Below are 3,920 nucleotides of genomic sequence, written 5' to 3' on the forward strand. Positions count from 1 at the left end.
TCCAAGGTCCAGCCCGGCACTCCCGGGGGTTGCTCAGAATAGCTCTTGTATCTATTTTGCTCTCTGGGGCGGGCTGGGTGCTGTGCATCCTGCTGGCCTTGAGACGGCATAAGGACAGGAGGGTAAATAGACAATGCCCCTGTTATTTGCCGTGGCTGGGCTGGCCCCTTTTGGTGGTTTCCTGACTGGTGTTGAGGCAAAGAATTTCCCTGGATATCTGTCTTAGATTTACACTCATTTGCCCAATGTTTTCATTTTTTACATTTAGGGCATAGTCCAGGTTGTTTGGGACCTCTGCCATTTCCTTTATTAACCTCTTTATTAGAAGGACACGGTTTTGCTATGTGTCCTGTTCCTCTTGTGTGTTTGACTTTTCCTTGGAACTGGTGCCACACAAGGCAGCGGAGAATGGCAGGAACGCCCCCCGCGGCTTCTCTTTTTCTTGCCAAGAAGCTTTAATGCTTCTAAAAAGCGTTCCAACACATCCTCTAGATCACTGCCCTCTTCAGTTCCAGCAGAAAAACATTCTTCCTCCTCTTCTGCCTGAACAACACCTGTATCATCATCATGACAAAGAGCAGCAGCTTCCTCAAAATCCTCCTCATCTTGAGGATTTAATTTGTCTTTAAAATTTACATTATTTTTTTTTATATACTGTCCTTTTTAGACCCCTGTTTTGTGCTATCACACTGCTTCTCCTTTTTTTCTGGCTTAAGAGACGGTTGATTATGGTCATGCCTGGGATCCAAACGATCCCGTATTAAACTCCGTAAGGAGAATGCGTCAACCGGGGTCTTACTCGGCCCAAGGGCTTTAAAATGATCGTGCATTTGTTCTCCAACTTTCTGCCACGTTTCTAAGTTAACGGTTCCTTCCTCAGGAAACCAAGGGCAGACCTCCTGAATGAATTTTTAAAAATTTTCTACTTGCTTGTCATTAATCTTAGTTCCTCTACTATTGAGCACAGACTTTAACATTTGCCCATAAAGGGCACTTTCCCTGGATTCTAACTGCCCCATGCTTTACTCCCGATTACCAAAAAATTGCTCCTCCCTTACCTTGACGAGCGCACTCTTTATCCGGAGGAGTTCCTCCCCGTCTTTTTCCCAGTTCCTCAGTCCCCGTAGCTCGGGCGCCAGATCTGTCAGGGCCAGCCTGACAGGGGTGAGCCGGGCTGAGGCAGGGGGGTGGGAATTGAGAAAAGAAAGAAAGACAGGAAAGCGGGGTCGGGAGGACCCCAGTTCTCTTGATGAACTGAAGCGAGTTTATTAGCTACACAATCCTATTTATACACAACACACTGAATAGGAGGTCTATCAAGAGGAAAGTATTCTCTGCTCCTCTTAATCTCTAAGGGAGGGACACAGCAGAAGGGCGAGTTCTCAGTACAGCAGATCCCAGCAAATAGGTACAGACTTCTTGGTGAGTTATGAAAGGCTGTTCTCATTCTACAAATGTTGCTCTCGTTCCACTGACAATCGCCATCCAAACGAGTCTGGGAAAACTGTGTGGGTAAGGGTCCCGGCCTTGCGAGCCCCTGCAGGTGCAAGGACCGGGCCAGCTTACGTCTGGCCCCCAGCATTTCGCTTTCAGAGAACAGGAAAAAGAGGTTTATTTGCGTTGCTTATTAATTTGTGCAGTTAGTTAGTGTCTGTTAAGAATGTTCAAGAAAAAATATTAATTTTTATTTAAATGTTCTATTATTTTATGTTAACAATCACTCATTTACTTCAGCCCTTTGTATTCAGCACGTCTCTATCGAAATAAACCTACGTTTCTATGAAAATTAAAGGGTTTTTTTTGCGGCCACATACACTTAATTAACCCTTGTTTGTTTGGCCCGTGTTAGCCTTTGAGTTTGACATGCTTGCTCTAGGGCAGCGGTTCTCAACCTGTGGGTCACGACCCCTTTGGGGGTCAAATGACCCTTTCACAGGGGTCGCCTAAGACCATCGGAAAACACATCTATCATTACATATTGTTTTTGTGAATAATCACTATGCTTTAATTATGTTCAATTTGTAACAGTGAGGTTGGGGGTCGCCACAGCATGAGGAGCTGTATTAAAGGGTCGCGGCATCAGGAAGGTTGAGAACCGCTGCTCTAGGATGACTGTGTCCCAGCTGCCAGAGGCTCAGGGGTAAGGGGAGGCCAGGGGTCCGGGGAGCCCTGAGATCTCTGTCCAGCGCTAGTGGGGGTGGGCCTGAGGACTGGGACGGAACTCCAGGTAAAGGTGCTCCAAGTGGACCTCCTGCCTCTGCTCATTCTATTCACCCAAGGATATTTTTCCATTGATTTTTAGAGAGAGTGGAAGAGAGAGGGAGAGACCGAGAGAAACATCGATGTGATTGGTTGCCTCCTGCACATGCCCTGACCAGGGCTTGGGCCGGGGAGGAGCCTCAACCAAGGTGTGTGCCCTTGACAGGAATCGAACCCGGGATCCTTTGGCCTGCAGGCAGACGCTCTATCCCAGTGATGGCGAACCTTGTGAGCTCGGCAGGTCAGCGTTTTGAAAAACCCTAACTTAACTCTGGTGCCGGGTCACATGTAGAAATTTTTTGATCTTTGCAACCATCATCAAACAAAGACTTCTGTTTTTGATATTTATTTTATATATTTAAATGCCACTTAACAAAGAAAAATCAACCAAAAAAATGAGTTCGCGTGTCACCTCTGACGCGCGTGTCATAGGTTCGCCATCACTGCTCTATCCACTGAGCCCACTGGCCAGGCTGCCCATTCTGGAGGCAGGTGGCCAGGTCTGCGTGTGCACGGCCACTCGGTCTGGGAAGCACCTGTCCGCTGTGGCCCAAAGCCATTCGGTAAATCCCGGCGGAGGGTGCTTGTTGGACCAGGGGCTGGGCTGCGTCCTTCCGGCCTTCTGGAAGCAGGGACGGTTAGAACCTTCTGGAATGGGCTCGTGGGGGAGGGGGGAGGGGCAGGGCGAGCTGGGCTGGGCAGAGGCGTGCAGGGAAAGAACAGGCCCACTGGAGAGCGGGCGGGGCCGATCAAGTTTATGAAAATCAATGGTGTTTTAAAATTTGTCTTTATCATTAATTTCTAAAATTGAGAATGACGCCGGAGCGCAGTGCCCGCAGCTTCCTTCCTGCCGCGGCCGCGGGGCCGGCCTCCGGGAGCCTGTGGTTTCCCAGGGGCAGCAGGGCATGCTTATCGCTCAGGAGCAGTCATATTTTTCTCGCTTCACAGAAGTAGCCATGTTCGTGGCTGTGAGGGCCCCACGGGGGAGTCTGACGTCACCAGAAGGGCTGGGGGCAGGGAAAGTGGGGGCCTGGTGGGGACACGCCAGGGGGTGCCCATGGGCCCCGGGATGGGGGAGCACAGCTCAACACCCCGGCCTGGGACGCAGGCGGGGCCCGGGGAAGAGCAAGTCGGGGGTTGTCAGCAGAGCCAGGCATGGACCAGGGTGCGTAGAGCAGCGGATCTCAACCTTCCTGATGCCTCGACCGTTTAATACAGCTCCTCGTGTTGTGGTGACTCCCAACTTCATTGTTACAGATTGAACATCATTAAAGCGTAGTGATTCATCACAAAAACAATATGTAATGATAGATGTGTTTTCCGATGGTCTTAGGCGACCCCTGTGAAAGGGTCGTTCGACCCCCAAAGGGGCCGCGACCCACAGGTTGAGAACCGCTGGCGTGGAGCCATGAGAAGCTAGGAGCAGCTGGGCTGGGCGGGTTTGGGGAGGACCCCCAAGGTCTGGCCCCTCCTTCAGGTCCCACTTGGGGGCCACTGTCCCCCTTTCTCACTATGGGCCTCAGTGAGCTGCCGGGAAAATGATGGCTCCCTCCCTTGGCAGCCAGAGGTTCCAGGGAGGAGTCAGAGGTTTGAGAAGGGAAAGGACAGAGGCCAGGCCTGGGGGCAACTCCTGGGAGAAAGCTGGCCCGGGCGGGGCGGGC

This window comes from Myotis davidii, unplaced genomic scaffold (genome assembly GCF_000327345.1).
Source record: "Myotis davidii unplaced genomic scaffold, ASM32734v1 scaffold586, whole genome shotgun sequence".
In the NCBI taxonomy this organism is placed as follows: domain Eukaryota; kingdom Metazoa; phylum Chordata; class Mammalia; order Chiroptera; family Vespertilionidae; genus Myotis; species Myotis davidii.